Genomic DNA, 20,657 nt, shown 5'->3' on the forward strand with positions numbered 1-20,657 from the left:
ATTATTCAGCTGTGATTGCCCCCTGAGACTGATCTGGGTGTGCTCCCTGCTTTCCTGCAATTCCCGGGGCCAATGATCCCTAGAATTCCTGCTACTGTTGTGTGGCACCTTGGGCAGTTTCCAGGGCACTTCTTCCCAGGGCCAAATGGTCTGTGATGATGAACTGAAAGTCTTCAGAAAGCATGCCTGGCCTCCTCGGCGGTGCTCCCAGCTCCTCCTGTGTCATGTAATTGGAATCCGAATTCCAGCATTATTGTTGAAATGTCTCTACACAGACTGCCCGGTGCCCAGGTTCTGCAGGACGGTTGCTTCCTCCACACTGTTCTGGGTGCGCTTTAGCGCTTCCCGAGAATGCCCGTGGGTGGTCCTTCAGGTTTTCCCAACCCAAAGTCCTCTGAAAGCGTGCCTGGTCCTTGACTTGGTGGTACGAGATGGGAATTCCAATGCCATTCATATTGTTCATATTGTTGAAATGTGTCTCCTGAACCTGCTGAATAAGGTGTCCTTATTCAGCTGTGTTTGTTCCCTCTACTCTAGTCTGGGGGCTGACGGCGCTTTCATGCAATTCCCAGGGGAAATGATGCCTAGAATTCCTGCCACTGTGGTGTGACATCTTGGGAAGTTTTCAGTGCAATTCTTCCCATGGCTTAATGGTCTGTGCTGATCAACTGAAAGTCATCAGAAAGCATGCCTGGCCTCCTTGGTGTTGGTGCGCCAAACTCTTGTATCACGTCCCTGGAATCCTGATTCCACTGTTATTGCTGAAATATCTCTACTCAGCGTGCTGTGGTGCCCAGGTTCCGCAGGCCGTTTGCTTCCTGCACACTGATCTGGGGCCCTTCAGATCTTCTCCGGGATGCCTGTGGGTGGTACTTCAAGTTTCCCCACCCCAAAGTCCTCTGAACGTGGGCCTGGTCACCTTGGCTTTGGTGCTACAAGAATGGAATTCGAATTCCATTCATATTGTTGAAATGTGTCTCCTGAAACTGCTGTGGTGTCCTAATTCAGCTGGGATGGCTCCCTCTAGACTGATCTGGGGGTGTTCTGTGCTTTTATGCCATTCCCAGGGGAAATGATCCCTACAATTACTGCCTGTGTCGTGTGACACTCTGGGCACTCTTGAGGCACTCTTCATTTGCTCCCATTCCCGACTTCTCTGTGCTGATTAACTGAAAGGCGCGGAAAGTGTGCCCGGCCTCCTTGGCATTGGTGCTCCCAGCTCCTGTTTCAATATAATTGGAATCCTAATTCCACCATTATTGTTGAAATATCTCTACTCAGCGTGCCTGGTGCCGAGGTTGTACAGTCCTTTTGGTTCCTCCACACTGATATGCGGGCCCACCTCGGCTCCTCCGGTTCGCCCAAGTGTGGAACTGCTAATATATCCACCCCAAATTCCTCTGAAAGCATGCCTGGTCTCCTAGACTTTGGTGCCACAAACTGTTTTGTTGCACGTAATTGGAGGCCTAATTCCATTCATATTGTTGATCTGTGTCTCCTGAATCTGCTGTGGTGTTATTATTCAGCTGTGATTGCCCCCTGAGACTGATCTGGGTGTGCTCCCTGCTTTCCTGCAATTCCCGGGGCCAATGATCCCTAGAATTCCTGCTACTGTTGTGTGGCACCTTGGGCAGTTTCCAGGGCACTTCTTCCCAGGGCCAAATGGTCTGTGATGATGAACTGAAAGTCTTCAGAAAGCATGCCTGGCCTCCTCGGCGGTGCTACCAGCTCCTCCTGTGTCATGTAATTGGAATCCGAATTCCAGCATTATTGTTGAAATGTCTCTACACAGACTGCCCGGTGCCCAGGTTCTGCAGGACGGTTGCTTCCTCCACACTGTTCTGGGGGCGCTTCAGGGCTTCTCGAGAATGCCCGTGGGTGGTCCTTCAGGTTTTCCCAACCCAAAGTCCTCTGAAAGCGTGCCTGGTCCTTGACTTTGGTGGTACGAGATGGGAATTCCAATGCCATTCATATTGTTGAAATGTGTCTCCTGAACTTGCTGTGGTGTCCTTATTCAGCTGTGTTTGTTCCCTCTAGTCTAGTCTGGGGGTTGACGGCGCTTTCATGCAATTCCCAGGGAAATGATGCCTAGAATTCCTGCCTCTGTGGTGTGACACCTTGGGCAGTTTTCAGTGCAATTCTTCCCATGGCCGAATGGTCTGTGCTGATCAACTGAAAGTCATCAGAAAGCATGCCTGGCCTCCTTGGCGTTGGTGCGCCAAACTCTTGTATCACGTCCCTGGAATCCTGATTCCACCGTTATTGCTGAAATATCTCTACTCAGCCTGCTGTGGTGCCCAGGTTCCGCAGGCCGTTTGCTTCCTGCACACTGATCTGGGGCCCTTCAGATCTTCTCCGGGATGCCTGTGGGTGGTACTTCAAGTTTCCCCACCCCAAAGTCCTCTGAACGTGGGCCTGGTCACCTTGGCTTTGGTGCTACAAGAATGGAATACGAATTCCATTCATATTGTTGAAATGTGTCTCCTGAAACTGCTGTGGTGTTCTAATTCAGCTGGGATGGCTCCCTCTAGACTGATCTGGGGGTGTTCTGTGCTTTTATGCCATTCCCAGGGGAAATGATCCCTACAATTACTGCCTGTGTCGTGTGACACCCTGGGCACTCTTGAGGCACTCTTCATTTGCTCCCATTCCCGACTTCTCTGTGCTGATTAACTGAAAGGCGCGGAAAGTGTGCCCGGCCTCCTTGGCATTGGTGCTCCCAGCTCCTCCTGTTTCAGTATCATTGGAATCCTAATTCCACCATTATTGTTGAAATATCTCTACTCAGCGTGCCTGGTGCCGAGGTTGTACAGTCCGTTTGGTTCCTCCACACTGATACGCGGGCCCACCTTGGCTCCGCCGGTTCGCCCGAGTGTGGAACTGCTAATATATCCACCCCAAATTCCTCTGAAAGCATGCCTGGTCTCCTAGACTTTGGTGCCACAAACTGTTTTGTTGCACGTAATTGGAGGCCTAATTCCATTCATATTGTTGATCTGTGTCTCCTGAATCTGCTGTGGTGTTATTATTCAGCTGTGATTGCCCCCTGAGACTGATCTGGGTGTGCTCTCTGCTTTCCTGCAATTCCCAGGGCCAATGATCCCTAGAATTCCTGCCACTGTTGTGTGGCACCTTGGGCAGTTTCCAGGGCACTTCTTCCCAGGGCCAAATGGTCTGTGATGATGAACTGAAAGTCTTCAGAAAGCATGCCTGGCCTCCTCGGCGTTGGTGCTCCCAGCTCCTCCTGTGTCATGTAATTGGAATCTGAATTCCAGCATTATTGTTGAAATGTCTCTACGCAGACTGCCCGGTGCCCAGGTTCTGCAGGACGGTTGCTTCCTCCACACTGTTCTGGGGGCGCTTCAGGGCTTCTCGAGAATGCCCGTGGGTGGTCCTTCAGGTTTTCCCAACCCAAAGTCCTCTGAAAGCGTGCCTGGTCCTTGACTTTGGTGGTACGAGATGGGAATTCCAATGCCATTCATATTGTTCATATTGTTGAAATGTGTCTCCTGAACCTGCCGAATAAGGTGTCCTTATTCAGCTGTGTTTGTTCCCTCTAGTCTAGTCTGGGGGCTGACGCACGTTCATGCAATTCCCAGGGGAAATGATGCCTAGAATTCCTGCCACTGTGGTGTGACACCTTGGGCAGTTTTCAGTGCAATTCTTCCCATGGCCGAGTGGTCTTTGCTGATCAACTGAAAGTCATCAGAAAGCATGCCTTGCCTCCTTGGCGTTGGTGCTCCAAACTCTTGTATCACGTCCCTGGAATCCTGATTCCACCGTTATTGCTGAAATATCTCTACTCAGCCTGCTGTGGTGCCCAGGTTCCGCAGGCCGTTTGCTTCCTGCACACTGATCTGGGGCCCTTCAGATCTTCTCCGGGATGCCTGTGGGTGGTACTTCAAGTTTCCCCACCCCAAAGTCCTCTGAACGTGGGCCTGGTCACCTTGGCTTTGGTGCTACAAGAATGGAATTCGAATTCCATTCATATTGTTGAAATGTGTCTCCTGAAACTGCTGTGGTGTCCTAATTCAGCTGGGATCCTCCCTCTAGACTGATCTGGGGGAGGTCTGTGCTTTTATGCCATTCCCAGGGGAAATGATCCCTGCAGTTGCTGCCTGTGTCCTGTGACATCCTGGGCACTTTTCAGGGCATTTCTTCCCATGCTCAACTTCTCTGTGCTGATTAACTGAAAGGTGTGGACAGCTTGCCCGGCATCCTTGGCTTTGGTGCTCCCAACTCCTCCTATTTCATGTAAGTGGAATCCTAATTCCACCATTATTGTTGAAATATCTCTACTCAGCCTGCCTCGTGCCCAGGTTGTTCAGGCCGGTTGATTCATCCACACTGATCTGGGGGCCCTCTAGGGTTTCTCCAGGATACCCGTGGGTGATACGTCTACTTTTCCCTCCCCAAACTCCTCTGAAAGTGTGCCTGGTCTCCTTGACTTTGGTGGTACAAGATGGGAATAACAATTCCATTCATATTGTTCAAATGACTCTCCGGAATCTGCTGTGGTGTTATTATTCAGCTGTGTTGGTTCCCTCTAGTCTAATGTGGGGGTGTTCCTTGCTTTCACGCAATTCCCAGGGACAATGATCCCTACAATTACTGCCTGTGTCGTGTGACACCCTGGGCACCCTTGAGGCACTCTTCATTTGCTCCCATTCCCGACTTCTCTGTGCTGATTAACTGAAAGGCGCGGAAAGTGTGCCCGGCCTCCTTGGCATTGGTGCTCCCAGCTCCTCCTGTTTCAGTATCATTGGAATCCTAATTCCACCATTATTGTTGAAATATCTCTACTCAGCGTGCCTGGTGCCGAGGTTGTACAGTCCGTTTGGTTCCTCCACACTGATACGCGGGCCCACCTTGGCTCCTCCGGTTCGCCCGAGTGTGGAACTGCTAATATATCCACCCCAAATTCCTCTGAAAGCATGCCTGGTCTCCTAGACTTTGGTGCCACAAACTGTTTTGTTGCACGTAATTGGAGGCCTAATTCCATTCATATTGTTGATCTGTGTCTCTGAATCTGCTGTGGTGTTATTATTCAGCTGTGATGGCCCCCTGAGACTGATCTGGGTGTGCTCTCTGCTTTCCTGCAATTCCCAGGGCCAATGATCCCTAGAATTCCTGCCACTGTTGTGTGGCACCTTGGGCAGTTTCCAGGGCACTTCTTCCCAGGGCCAAATGGTCTGTGATGATGAACTGAAAGTCTTCAGAAAGCATGCCTGGCCTCCTCGGCGGTGCTCCCAGCTCCTCCTGTGTCATGTAATTGGAATCCGAATTCCAGCATTATTGTTGAAATGTCTCTACACAGACTGCCCGGTGCCCAGGTTCTGCAGGACGGTTGCTTCCTCCACACTGTTCTGGGTGCGCTTTAGCGCTTCCCGAGAATGCCCGTGGGTGGTCCTTCAGGTTTTCCCAACCCAAAGTCCTCTGAAAGCGTGCCTGGTCCTTGACTTGGTGGTACGAGATGGGAATTCCAATGCCATTCATATTGTTCATATTGTTGAAATGTGTCTCCTGAACCTGCTGAATAAGGTGTCCTTATTCAGCTGTGTTTGTTCCCTCTACTCTAGTCTGGGGGCTGACGGCGCTTTCATGCAATTCCCAGGGGAAATGATGCCTAGAATTCCTGCCACTGTGGTGTGACACCTTGGGCAGTTTTCAGTGCAATTCTTCCCATGGCTTAATGGTCTGTGCTGATCAACTGAAAGTCATCAGAAAGCATGCCTGGCCTCCTTGGTGTTGGTGCGCCAATCTCTTGTATCACGTCCCTGGAATCCTGATTCCACTGTTATTGCTGAAATATCTCTACTCAGCGTGCTGTGGTGCCCAGGTTCCGCAGGCCGTTTGCTTCCTGCACACTGATCTGGGGCCCTTCAGATCTTCTCCGGGATGCCTGTGGGTGGTACTTCAAGTTTCCCCACCCCAAAGTCCTCTGAACGTGGGCCTGGTCACCTTGGCTTTGGTGCTACAAGAATGGAATTCGAATTCCATTCATATTGTTGAAATGTGTCTCCTGAAACTGCTGTGGTGTCCTAATTCAGCTGGGATGGCTCCCTCTAGACTGATCTGGGGGTGTTCTGTGCTTTTATGCCATTCCCAGGGGAAATGATCCCTACAATTACTGCCTGTGTCGTGTGACACTCTGGGCACTCTTGAGGCACTCTTCATTTGCTCCCATTCCCGACTTCTCTGTGCTGATTAACTGAAAGGCGCGGAAAGTGTGCCCGGCCTCCTTGGCATTGGTGCTCCCAGCTCCTGTTTCAATATAATTGGAATCCTAATTCCACCATTATTGTTGAAATATCTCTACTCAGCGTGCCTGGTGCCGAGGTTGTACAGTCCTTTTGGTTCCTCCACACTGATATGCGGGCCCACCTCGGCTCCTCCGGTTCGCCCAAGTGTGGAACTGCTAATATATCCACCCCAAATTCCTCTGAAAGCATGCCTGGTCTCCTAGACTTTGGTGCCACAAACTGTTTTGTTGCACGTAATTGGAGGCCTAATTCCATTCATATTGTTGATCTGTGTCTCCTGAATCTGCTGTGGTGTTATTATTCAGCTGTGATTGCCCCCTGAGACTGATCTGGGTGTGCTCCCTGCTTTCCTGCAATTCCCGGGGCCAATGATCCCTAGAATTCCTGCTACTGTTGTGTGGCACCTTGGGCAGTTTCCAGGGCACTTCTTCCCAGGGCCAAATGGTCTGTGATGATGAACTGAAAGTCTTCAGAAAGCATGCCTGGCCTCCTCGGCGGTGCTCCCAGCTCCTCCTGTGTCATGTAATTGGAATCCGAATTCCAGCATTATTGTTGAAATGTCTCTACACAGACTGCCCGGTGCCCAGGTTCTGCAGGACGGTTGCTTCCTCCACACTGTTCTGGGGGCACTTCAGGGCTTCTCGAGAATGCCCGTGGGTGGTCCTTCAGGTTTTCCCAACCCAAAGTCCTCTGAAAGCGTGCCTGGTCCTTGACTTTGGTGGTACGAGATGGGAATTCCAATGCCATTCATATTGTTGAAATGTGTCTCCTGAAATTGCTGTGGTGTCCTTATTCAGCTGTGTTTGTTCCCTCTAGTCTAGTCTGGGGGTTGACGGCGCTTTCATGCAATTCCCAGGGGAAATGATGCCTAGAATTCCTGCCACTGTGGTGTGACACCTTGGGCAGTTTTCAGTGCAATTCTTCCCATGGCCGAATGGTCTGTGCTGATCAACTGAAAGTCATCAGAAAGCATGCCTGGCCTCCTTGGCGTTGGTGCGCCAAACTCTGGTATCACGTCCCTGGAATCCTGATTCCACCGTTATTGCTGAAATATCTCTACTCAGCCTGCTGTGGTGCCCAGGTTCCGCAGGCCGTTTGCTTCCTGCACACTGATCTGGGGCCCTTCAGATCTTCTCCGGGATGCCTGTGGGTGGTACTTCAAGTTTCCCCACCCCAAAGTCCTCTGAACGTGGGCCTGGTCACCTTGGCTTTGGTGCTACAAGAATGGAATACGAATTCCATTCATATTGTTGAAATGTGTCTCCTGAAACTGCTGTGGTGTTCTAATTCAGCTGGGATGGCTCCCTCTAGACTGATCTGGGGGTGTTCTGTGCTTTTATGCCATTCCCAGGGGAAATGATCCCTACAATTACTGCCTGTGTCGTGTGACACCCTGGGCACTCTTGAGGCACTCTTCATTTGCTCCCATTCCCGACTTCTCTGTGCTGATTAACTGAAAGGCGCGGAAAGTGTGCCCGGCCTCCTTGGCATTGGTGCTCCCAGCTCCTCCTGTTTCAGTATCATTGGAATCCTAATTCCACCATTATTGTTGAAATATCTCTACTCAGCGTGCCTGGTGCCGAGGTTGTACAGTCCTTTTGGTTCCTCCACACTGATACGCGGGCCCACCTTGGCTCCTCCGGTTCGCCCGAGTGTGGAACTGCTAATATATCCACCCCAAATTCCTCTGAAAGCATGCCTGGTCTCCTAGACTTTGGTGCCACAAACTGTTTTGTTGCACGTAATTGGAGGCCTAATTCCATTCATATTGTTGATCTGTGTCTCCTGAATCTGCTGTGGTGTTATTATTCAGCTGTGATTGCCCCCTGAGACTGATCTGGGTGTGCTCTCTGCTTTCCTGCAATTCCCAGGGCCAATGATCCCTAGAATTCCTGCCACTGTTGTGTGGCACCTTGGGCAGTTTCCAGGGCACTTCTTCCCAGGGCCAAATGGTCTGTGATGATGAACTGAAAGTCTTCAGAAAGCATGCCTGGCCTCCTCGGCGTTGGTGCTCCCAGCTCCTCCTGTGTCATGTAATTGGAATCCGAATTCCAGCATTATTGTTGAAATGTCTCTACACAGACTGCCCGGTGCCCAGGTTCTGCAGGACGGTTGCTTCCTCCACACTGTTCTGGGGGCGCTTCAGGGCTTCTCGAGAATGCCCGTGGGTGGTCCTTCAGGTTTTCCCAACCCAAAGTCCTCTGAAAGCGTGCCTGGTCCTTGACTTTGGTGGTACGAGATGGGAATTCCAATGCCATTCATATTGTTGAAATGTGTCTCCTGAACCTGCCGAATAAGGTGTCCTTATTCAGCTGTGTTTGTTCCCTCTAGTCTAGTCTGGGGGTTGACGGCGCTTTCATGCAATTCCCAGGGGAAATGATGCCTAGAATTCCTGCCTCTGTGGTGTGACACCTTGGGCAGTTTTCAGTGCAATTCTTCCCATGGCCGAATGGTCTGTGCTGATCAACTGAAAGTCATCAGAAAGCATGCCTGGCCTCCTTGGCGTTGGTGCGCCAAACTCTTGTATCACGTCCCTGGAATCCTGATTCCACCGTTATTGCTGAAATATCTCTACTCAGCCTGCTGTGGTGCCCAGGTTCCGCAGGCCGTTTGCTTCCTGCACACTGATCTGGGGCCCTTCAGATCTTCTCCGGGATGCCTGTGGGTGGTACTTCAAGTTTCCCCACCCCAAAGTCCTCTGAACGTGGGCCTGGTCACCTTGGCTTTGGTGCTACAAGAATGGAATTCGAATTCCATTCATATTGTTGAAATGTGTCTCCTGAAACTGCTGTGGTGTCCTAATTCAGCTGGGATGGCTCCCTCTAGACTGATCTGGGGGTGTTCTGTGCTTTTATGCCATTCCCAGGGGAAATGATCCCTACAATTACTGCCTGTGTCGTGTGACACCCTGGGCACTCTTGAGGCACTCTTCATTTGCTCCCATTCCCGACTTCTCTGTGCTGATTAACTGAAAGGCGCGGAAAGTGTGCCCAGCCTCCTTGGGATTGGTGCTCCCAGCTCCTCCTGTTTCAGTATCATTGGAATCCTAATTCCACCATTATTGTTGAAATATCTCTACTGAGCCTGCCTCGTGCCCAGGTTGTTCAGGCCGGTTGATTCATCCACACTGATCTGGGGGCCCTCTAGGGTTTCTCCAGGATACCCGTGGGTGATACGTCTACTTTTCCCTCCCCAAACTCCTCTGAAAGTGTGCCTGGTCTCCTTGACTTTGGTGGTACAAGATGGGAATTCCAATTCCATTCATATTGTTCAAATGACTCTCCTGAATCTGCTGTGGTGTTATTATTCAGCTGTGTTGGTTCCCTCTAGTCTAATGTGGGGGTGTTCCTTGCTTTCACGCAATTCCCAGGGGCAATGATCCCTACAATTACTGCCTGTGTCGTGTGACACCCTGGGCACCCTTGAGGCACTCTTCATTTGCTCCCATTCCCGACTTCTCTGTGCAGATTAACTGAAAGGCGCGGAAAGTGTGCCCGGCCTCCTTGGCATTGGTGCTCCCAGCTCCTCCTGTTTCAGTATCATTGGAATCCTAATTCCACCATTATTGTTGAAATATCTCTACTCAGCGTGCCTGGTTCCGAGGTTGTACAGTCCTTTTGGTTCCTCCACACTGATATGCGGGCCCAACTCAGCTCCTCCGGTTCGCCCAAGTGTGGAACTGCTAATATATCCACCCCAAATTCCTCTGAAAGCATGCCTGGTCTCCTAGACTTTGGTGCCACAAACTGTTTTGTTTCACGTAATTGGAGGCCTAATTCCATTCATATTGTTGATCTGTGTCTCCTGAATCTGCTGTGGTGTTATTATTCAGCTGTGATTGCCCCCTGAGACTGATCTGGGTGTGCTCTCTGCTTTCCTGCAATTCCCAGGGCCAATGATCCCTAGAATTCCTGCCACTGTTGTGTGGCACCTTGGGCAGTTTCCAGGGCAATTCTTCCCAGGGCCAAATGGTCTGTGATGATGAACTGAAAGTCTTCAGAAAGCATGCCTGGCCTCCTCGGCGGTGCTACCAGCTCCTCCTGTGTCATGTAATTGGAATCCTAATTCCAGCATTATTGTTGAAATGTCTCTACACAGACTGCCCGGTGCCCAGGTTCTGCAGGACGGTTGCTTCCTCCACACTGTTCTGGGGGCGCTTCAGGACTTCTGGAGAATGCCCGTGGGTGGTCCTTCAGGTTTTCCCAACCCAAAGTCCTCTGAAAGCGTGCCTGTTCCTTGACTTTGGTGGTACGAGATGGGAATTCCAATGCCATTCATATTGTTGAAATGTGTCTCCTGAACCTGATGAATAAGGTGTCCTTATTCAGCTGTGTTTGTTCCCTCTAGTCTAGTCTGGGGGTTGACGGCGCTTTCATGCAATTCCCAGGGGAAATGATGCCTAGAATTCCTGCCTCTGTGGTGTGACACCTTGGGCAGTTTTCAGTGCAATTCTTCCCATGGCCGAATGGTCTGTGCTGATCAACTGAAAGTCATCAGAAAGCATGCCTGGCCTCCTTGGCGTTGGTGCGCCAAACTCTTGTTTCACGTCCCTGGAATCCTGATTCCACCGTTATTGCTGAAATATCTCTACTCAGCCTGCTGTGGTGCCCAAGTTCCGCAGGCCGTTTGCTTCCTGCACACTGATCTGGGGCCCTTCAGATCTTCTCCGGGATGCCTGTGGGTGGTACTTCAAGTTTCCCCACCCCAAAGTCCTCTGAACGTGGGCCTGGTCACCTTGGCTTTGGTGCTACAAGAATGGAATTCGAATTCCATTCATATTGTTGAAATGTGTCTCCTGAAACTGCTGTGGTGTCCTAATTCAGCTGGGATGGCTCCCTCTAGACTGATCTGGGGGTGTTCTGTGCTTTTATGCCATTCCCAGGGGAAATGATCCCTACAATTACTGCCTGTGTCGTGTGACACCCTGGGCACTCTTGAGGCACTCTTCATTTGCTCCCATTCCCGACTTCTCTGTGCTGATTAACTGAAAGGCGCGGAAAGTGTGCCCGGCCTCCTTGGCATTGGTGCTCCCAGCTCCTCCTGTTTCAGTATCATTGGAATCCTAATTCCACCATTATAGTTGAAATATCTCTACTCAGCGTGCCTGGTGCCGAGGTTGTACAGTCCGTTTGGTTCCTCCACACTGATACGCGGCCCCACCTTGGCTCCTCCGGTTCGCCCGAGTGTGGAACTGCTAATATATCCACCCCAAATTCCTCTGAAAGCATGCCTGGTCTCCTAGACTTTGGTGCCACAAACTGTTTTGTTTCACGTAATTGGAGGCCTAATTCCATTCATATTGTTGATCTGTGTCTCCTGAATCTGCTGTGGTGTTATTATTCAGCTGCGATTGCCCCCTGAGACTGATCTGGGAGTGCTCTCTGCTTTCCTGCAATTCCCAGGGCCAATGATCCCTAGAATTCCTGCCACTGTTGTGTGGCACCTTGGGCAGTTTCCAGGGCACTTCTTCCCAGGGCCAAATGGTCTGTGATGATGAACTGAAAGTCTTCAGAAAGCATGCCTGGCCTCCTCGGCGTTGGTGCTCCCAGCTCCTCCTGTGTCATGTAATTGGAATCTGAATTCCAGCATTATTGTTGAAATGTCTCTACACAGACTGCCCGGTGCCCAGGTTCTGCAGGACGGTTGCTTCCTCCACACTGTTCTGGGGGCGCTTCAGGGCTTCTCGAGAATGCCCGTGGGTGGCCCTTCAGGTTTTCCCAACCCAAAGTCCTCTGAAAGCGTGCCTGGTCCTTGACTTTGGTGGTACGAGATGGGAATTCCAATGCCATTCATATTGTTGAAATGTGTCTCCTGAACTTGCTGTGGTGTCCTTATTCAGCTGTGTTTGTTCCCTCTAGTCTAGTCTGGGGGTTGACGGCGCTTTCATGCAATTCCCAGGGGAAATGATGCCTAGAATTCCTGCCACTGTGGTGTGACACCTTGGGCAGTTTTCAGTGCAGTTCTTCCCATGGCCGAATGGTCTGTGCTGATCAACTGAAAGTCATCAGAAAGCATGCCTGGCCTCCTTGGCTTTGGTGCGCCAAACTCTTGTATCACGTCCCTGGAATCCTGATTCCACCGTTATTGCTGAAATATCTCTACTCAGCCTGCTGTGGTGCCCAGGTTCCGCAGGCCGTTTGCTTCCTGCACACTGATCTGGGGCCCTTCAGATCTTCTCCGGGATGCCTGTGGGTGGTACTTCAAGTTTCCCCACCCCAAAGTCCTCTGAACGTGGGCCTGGTCACCTTGGCTTTGGTGCTACAAGAATGGAATTCGAATTCCATTCATATTGTTGAAATGTGTCTCCTGAAACTGCTGTGGTGTCCTAATTCAGCTGGGATGGCTCCCTCTAGACTGATCTGGGGGTGTTCTGTGCTTTTATGCCATTCCCAGGGGAAATGATCCCTACAATTACTGCCTGTGTCGTGTGACACCCTGGGCACTCTTGAGGCACTCTTCATTTGCTCCCATTCCCGACTTCTCTGTGCTGATTAACTGAAAGGCGCGGAAAGTGTGCCCAGCCTCCTTGGCATTGGTGCTCCCAGCTCCTCCTGTTTCAGTATCATTGGAATCCTAATTCCACCATTATTGTTGAAATATCTCTACTCAGGGTGCCTGGTGCCGAGGTTGTACCGTCTTTTGGTTCCTCCACACTGATACGCGGGCCCACCTTGGCTCCTCCGGTTCGCCCGAGTGTGGAACTGCTAATATATCCACCCCAAATTCCTCTGAAAGCATGCCTGGTCTCCTAGACTTTGGTGCCACAAACTGTTTTGTTGCACGTAATTGGAGGCCTAATTCCATTCATATTGTTGATCTGTGTCTCCTGAATCTGCTGTGGTGTTATTATTCAGCTGTGATTGCCCCCTGAGAATGATCTGGGTGTGCTCTCTGCTTTCCTGCAATTCCCAGGGCCAATGATCCCTAGAATTCCTGCCACTGTTGTGTGGCACCTTGGGCAGTTTCCAGGGCACTTCTTCCCAGGGCCAAATGGTCTGTGATGATGAACTGAAAGTCTTCAGAAAGCATGCCTGGCCTCCTCGGCGTTGGTGCTCCCAGCTCCTCCTGTGTCATGTAATTGGAATCTGAATTCCAGCATTATTGTTGAAATGTCTCTACACAGACTGCCCGGTGCCCAGGTTCTGCAGGACGGTTGCTTCCTCCACACTGTTCTGGGGGCGCTTCAGGGCTTCTCGAGAATGCCCGTGGGTGGCCCTTCAGGTTTTCCCAACCCAAAGTCCTCTGAAAGCGTGCCTGGTCCTTGACTTTGGTGGTACGAGATGGGAATTCCAATGCCATTCATATTGTTGAAATGTGTCTCCTGAACCTGCTGAATAAGGTGTCCTTATTCAGTTGTGTTTGTTCCCTCTAGTCTAGTCTGGGGGTTGACGGCGCTTTCATGCAATTCCCAGGGAAATGATGCCTAGAATTCCTGCCTCTGTGGTGTGACACCTTGGGCAGTTTTCAGTGCAATTCTTCCCATGGCCGAATGGTCTGTGCTGATCAACTGAAAGTCATCAGAAAGCATGCCTGGCCTCCTTGGCGTTGGTGCGCCAAACTCTTGTATCACGTCCCTGGAATCCTGATTCCACCGTTATTGCTGAAATATCTCTACTCAGCCTGCTGTGGTGCCCAGGTTCCGCAGGCCGTTTGCTTCCTGCACACTGATCTGGGGCCCTTCAGATCTTCTCCGGGATGCCTGTGGGTGGTACTTCAAGTTTCCCCACCCCAAAGTCCTCTGAACGTGGGCCTGGTCACCTTGGCTTTGGTGCTACAAGAATGGAATTCGAATTCCATTCATATTGTTGAAATGTGTCTCCTGAAACTGCTGTGGTGTCCTAATTCAGCTGGGATGGCTCCCTCTAGACTGATCTGGGGGTGTTCTGTGCTTTTATGCCATTCCCAGGGGAAATGATCCCAGGAGTTGCTGCCTGTGTCTTGTGACACCCTGGGCACTTTTCAGGGCATTTCTTCCCATGCCCAACTTCTCTGTGCTGATTAACTGAAAGGTGTGGACAGCCTGCCCGGCCTGTTGGCTTTGGTGCTCCCAACTCCTCCTGTTTCATGGAAGTGGAATCCTAATTCCACCATTATTGTTGAAATATCTCTACTGAGCCTGCCTCGTGCCCAGGTTGTTCAGGCCGGTTGATTCATCCACACTGATCTGGGGGCCCTCTAGGGTTTCTCCAGGATACCCGTGGGTGATACGTCTACTTTTCCCTCCCCAAACTCCTCTGAAAGTGTGCCTGGTCTCCTTGATTTTGGTGGAACAAGGTGGGAATAACAATTCCATTCATATTGTTCAAATGACTCTCCTGAATCTGCTGTGGTGTTATTATTCAGCTGTGTTGGTTCCCTCTAGTCTAATGTGGGGGTGTTCCTTGCTTTCACGCAATTCCCAGGGGCAATGATCCCTACAATTACTGCCTGTGTCGTGTGACACCGTGGGCACTCTTCAGGCACTCTTCATTTGCTCCCATTCCCGACTTCTCTGTGCAGATTAACTGAAAGGCGCGGAAAGTTTGCCCGGCCTCCTTGGCATTGGTGCTCCCAGCTCCTCCTGTTTCAGTATCATTGGAATCCTAATTCCACCATTATTGTTGAAATATCTCTACTCAGCGTGCCTGGTGCCGAGGTTGTACAGTCCGTTTGGTTCCTCCACAATGATACGCGGGCCCACCTTGGCTCCTCCGGTTCGCCCGAGTGTGGAACTGCTAATATATCCACCCCAAATTCCTCTGAAAGCATGCCTGGTCTCCTAGACTTTGGTGCCACAAACTGTTTTGTTGCACGTAATTGGAGGCCTAATTCCATTCATATTGTTGATCTGTGTCTCCTGAATCTGCTGTGGTGTTATTATTCAGCTGTGATTGCCTCCTGAGACTGATCTGGGTGTGCTCTCTGCTTTCCTGCAATTCCCAGGGCCAATGATCCCTAGAATTCCTGCCACTGTTGTGTGGCACCTTGGGCAGTTTCCAGGGCACTTCTTCCCAGGGCCAAATGGTCTGTGATGATGAACTGAAAGTCTTCAGAAAGCATGCCTGGCCTCCTCGGCGTTGGTGCTCCCAGCTCCTCCTGTGTCATGTAATTGGAATCCGAATTCCAGCATTATTGTTGAAATGTCTCTACACAGACTGCCCGGTGCCCAGGTTCTGCAGGACGGTTGCTTCCTCCACACTGTTCTGGGGGCGCTTCAGGGCTTCTCGAGAATGCCCGTGGGTGGTCCTTCAGGTTTTCCCAACCCAAAGTCCTCTGAAAGCGTGCCTGGTCCTTGACTTTGGTGGTACGAGATGGGAATTCCAATGCCATTCATATTGTTGAAATGTGTCTCCTGAACCTGCTGAATAAGGTGTCCTTATTCAGCTGTGTTTGTTCCCTCTAGTCTAGTCTGGGGGTTGACGGCGCTTTCATGCAATTCCCAGGGAAATGATGCCTAGAATTCCTGCCTCTGTGGTGTGACACCTTGGGCAGTTTTCAGTGCAATTCTTCCCATGGCCGAATGGTCTGTGCTGATCAACTGAAAGTCATCAGAAAGCATGCCTGGCCTCCTTGGCGTTGGTGCGCCAAACTCTTGTATCACGTCCCTGGAATCCTGATTCCACCGTTATTGCTGAAATATCTCTACTCAGCCTGCTGTGGTGCCCAGGTTCCGCAGGCCGTTTGCTTCCTGCACACTGATCTGGGGACTTCAGATCTTCTCCGGGATGCCTGTGGGTGGTACTTCAAGTTTCCCCACCCCAAAGTCCTCTGAACGTGGGCCTGGTCACCTTGGCTTTGGTGCTACAAGAATGGAATTCGAATTCCATTCATATTGTTGAAATGTGTCTCCTGAAACTGCTGTGGTGTCCTAATTCAGCTGGGATGGCTCCCTCTAGACTGATCTGGGGGTGTTCTGTGCTTTTATGCCATTCCCAGGGGAAATGATCCCAGGAGTTGCTGCCTGTGTCTTGTGACACCCTGGGTACTTTTCAGGGCATTTCTTCCCATGCCCAACTTCTCTGTGCTGATTAACTGAAAGGTGTGGACCGCCTGCCCGGCCTGTTGGCTTTGGTGCTCCCAACTCCTCCTGTTTCATGGAAGTGGAATCCTAATTCCACCATTATTGTTTAAATATCTCTACTGAGCCTGCCTCGTGCCCAGGTTGTTCAGGCCGGTTGATTCATCCACACTGATCTGGGGGCCCTCTAGGGTTTCTCCAGGATACCCGTGGGTGATACGTCTACTTTTCCCTCCCCAAACTCCTCTGAAAGTGTGCCTGGTCTCCTTGACTTTGGTGGTACAAGATGGGAATTCCAATTCCATTCATATTGTTCAAATGACTCTCCTGAATCTGCTGTGGTGTTATTATTCAGCTGTGTTGGTTCCCTCTAGTCTAATGTGGGGGTGTTCCTTGCTTTCACGCAATTCCCAGGGGCAATGATCCCTACAATTACTGCCTGTGTCGTGTGACACCCTGGGCACTCTTCAGGCACTCTTCATTTGCTCCCATTCCCGACTTCTCTGTGCAGATTAACTGAAAGGCGCGGAAAGTGTGCCCGGCCTCCTTGGCATTGGTGCTCCCAGCTCCTCCTGTTTCAGTATCATTGGAATCCTAATTCCACCATTATTGTTGAAATATCTCTACTCAGCGTGCCTGGTGCCGAGGTTGTACAGTCCTTTTGGTTCCTCCACACTGATACGCGGGCCCACCTTGGCTCCTCCGGTTCGCCCGAGTGTGGAACTGCTAATATATCCACCCCAAATTCCTCTGAAAGCATGCCTGGTCTCCTAGACTTTGGTGCCACAAACTGTTTTGTTGCACGTAATTGGAGGCCTAATTCCATTCATATTGTTGATCTGTGTCTCCTGAATCTGCTGTGGTGTTATTATTCAGCTGTGATTGCCCCCTGAGACTGATCTGGGTGTGCTCTCTGCTTTCCTGCAATTCCCAGGGCCAATGATCCCTAGAATTCTTGCCACTGTTGTGTGGCACCTTGGGCAGTTTCCAGGGCAATTCTTCCCAGGGCCAAATGGTCTGTGATGATGAACTGAAAGTCTTCAGAAAGCATGCCTGGCCTCCTCGGCGTTGGTGCTCCCAGCTCCTCCTGTGTCATGTAATTGGAATCCGAATTCCAGCATTATTGTTGAAATGTCTCTACACAGACTGCCCGGTGCCCAGGTTCTGCAGGACGGTTGCTTCCTCCACACTGTTCTGGGGGCGCTTCAGGGCTTCTCGAGAATGCCCGTGGGTGCTCCTTCAGGTTTTCCCAACCCAAAGTCCTCTGAAAGCGTGCCTGGTCCTTGACTTTGGTGGTACGAGATGGGAATTCCAATGCCATTCATATTGTTGAAATGTGTCTCCTGAACTTGCTGTGGTGTCCTTATTCAGCTGTGTTTTTTCCCTCTAGTCTAGTCTGGGGGTTGACGGCGCTTTATGCAATTCCAAGGGGAAATGATGCCTAGAATTCCTGCCACTGTGGTGTGACACCTTGGGCAGTTTTCAGTGCAATTCTTCCCATGGCCGAATGGTCTGTGCTGATCAACTGAAAGTCATCAGAAAGCATGCCTGGCCTCCTTGGCGTTGGTGCGCCAAACTCTTGTATCACGTCCCTGGAATCCTGATTCCACCGTTATTGCTGAAATATCTCTACTCAGCCTGCTGTGGTGCCCAGGTTCCGCAGGCCGTTTGCTTCCTGCACACTGATCTGGGGCCCTTCAGATCTTCTCCGGGATGCCTGTGGGTGGTACTTCAAGTTTCCCCACCCCAAAGTCCTCTGAACGTGGGCCTGGTCACCTTGGCTTTGGTGCTACAAGAATGGAATTCGAATTCCATTCATATTGTTGAAATGTGTCTCCTGAAACTGCTGTGGTGTCCTAATTCAGCTGGGATGGCTCCCTCTAGACTGATCTGGGGGTGTTCTGTGCTTTTATGCCATTCCCAGGGGAAATGATCCCTACAATTACTGCCTGTGTCGTGTGACACCCTGGGAACTCTTCAGGGCATTTGTTCCCAATCACGAATTCTCTGTGCTGATTAACTGAAAGGCGAGGAGAGTGTGCCCGGCTTCCTTGGCATTGGTGCTCCCATCTCCTCCTGTTTCAATATAATTGGAATCCTAATTCCACCATTATTGTTGAAATATCTCTACTCAGCGTGTCTGGTGTGGAGTTCGTGCAGTTTCGTTGGTTCTTCCACACTGATACGCGGGCCCACCTTGGCTCCTCCTGTTCGCCCGAGTGTGGAACTGCTAATATATCCACCCCAAATTCCTCTGAAAGCATGCCTGGTCTCCTAGACTTTGGTGCCACAAACTGTTTTGTTGCACGTAATTGGAGGCCTAATTCCATTCATGTTGTTGATCTGTGTCTCCTGAATCTGCTGTGGTGTTATTATTCAGCTGTGATTGCCCCCTGAGACTGATCTGGGTGTGCTCTCTGCTTTCCTGCAATTCCCAGGGCCAATGATCCCTAGAATTCCTGCCACTGTTGTGTGGCACCTTGGGCAGTTTCCAGGGCACTTCTTCCCAGGGCCAAATGGTCTGTGATGATGAACTGAAAGTCTTCAGAAAGCATGCCTGGCCTCCTTGGTGTTGGTGCTCCCAACTCCTCCTGTGTCATGTAATTGGAATCCGAATTCCAGCATTATTTTTGAAATGTCTTTACACAGACTGCCCGGTGCCCAGTTTCTGCAGGCCAGTTCCTTCCTCCACACTGATCTCGGGGCGCTTAGGGCTTCTCGAGAATGCCCGTGGGTGGTCCTTCAGGTTTTCCCAACCCAAAATCCTCTGAAAGCGTTCCAGGTCTCCTTGACTTTGGTGGTAAGAGATGGGAATTCCAATGCCATTCATATTGGTGAAATGTATCTCCTGAACCTCCTGTGGTGTCCTTATTCAGCTGTGTTTGTTCCCTCTAGTCTAGTCAGGGGGTTTCGGCGCTTTCATGCAATTCCCAGGGAAATGATGCCTAGAATTCGTGCCACCTTTGTGTGACACCTTGGGCAGTTTTCAGTGCAATTCTTCCCATGGCCGAATGGTCTGTGCTGATCCACTGAAATTCATTAGAAAGCATGCCTGTCCTCCTTGGCGTTGGTGCTCCAAACTCTTGAATCACGTCACTGGAATCCTGATTCCACCATTATTGTTGAAATATCTCTACTCAGCCTGCCTGTTGCTCAGGTTCTGCAGGCCGCTTGATTCCTCCACTCTGATCTGGGGGTCTTTTAGGGCTTCTCCAGGATGCCTGTCGGTGGTTCTTCTACTTTTCCCACCACAAAGTCCTCTGAAAGCGTGCCTGGTCTCCTTGATTTTGGTGGTACAAGATGGGAATTCCAATTCCTTTCATATTGTTGAAATGTCTCTCCTGAATCTGCTGTGTTGTCCTAATTCAGCTGGGATGGCTCCCTCTAGACTGATCTCGGGGTGTTCTGTGCTTTTCTGCAATTCCCAGGGGAAATGATCCATGCAGTTGCTGCCTGTGTCGTATGACACCTTTGGCACTTTTCAGGGCATTTCTTCCCATGTCCAACTTCTCTGTGCTGATTAACGGAAAGTCGTGGAAAGCCTGCCTTGCCTCATTGGCGATGATGCTCCGAAGTCTTTTGTTTCACGAAATGGGAGTCCTAATTCCACCATTATCGTTGAATTATCTCTACTCAGCCAGCCTGTTGCCCATGTTCTGCAGGCCGGTTGATTCCTCCACACTGATCTGGAGGCCCTTTGGGGCTTCTCCAGGATGCCCGTGGGTGGTTCTTCTACTTTTCCCACCCCAAAATCCTCTGAAAGCATGCCTGAATTCCAATTCCATTCATATTATTTAAATGTCTCTCCTGAATCTGCTGTGGTGTCATTATTCAGCTGTGTTGGTTCCCTCTAGTCTAATGTAGGGGTGTTCCGTGCTTTCATGCAATTCCCGTCCTTTCATGTAGGGGAAATGATCCCTACAATTGCTGCCTGTGTCATGTGACACCCTGCTAACTTTTCAGTGCATTTCTTCCTATGTCCACATTCTCTGTGCTGATTATTTGAAAGTCTTCAGAAAGCATTCCTGGTCTCCCTGGCTTTAGTGCCACAAGCTATTTTGTTGAACGTAATGGAATCCTAATTCCATTAATATTGTTGAAATGTTTCTACTGAACCTACTGTGTTTTCATGATTCAAGGGTTTTATTGTTCCCTGTAGACTGATCTCAGGGTATTTAGTTGCTTTATGAGATTCCCATTTGAAATAATTACCCCTTTTCGCAGCACTGTCGTATGACAATTGGTGCACTTTTCAGAGCATTTCTTTTCATTCAAGGCTTTACTATGTCTGCTTATGTGCAAGTCTTCAGAATGCACGTGTGCTTTCCTTGGCTTTTGACTTCCAACACCTTTTGTTGCATTTAATTGGAATCCTACTTCCATTATCATTGTTGAAA

The sequence above is a fragment of the Neovison vison genome, chromosome X (genome assembly GCF_020171115.1).
Source record: "Neovison vison isolate M4711 chromosome X, ASM_NN_V1, whole genome shotgun sequence".
NCBI lineage: Eukaryota > Metazoa > Chordata > Mammalia > Carnivora > Mustelidae > Neogale > Neogale vison.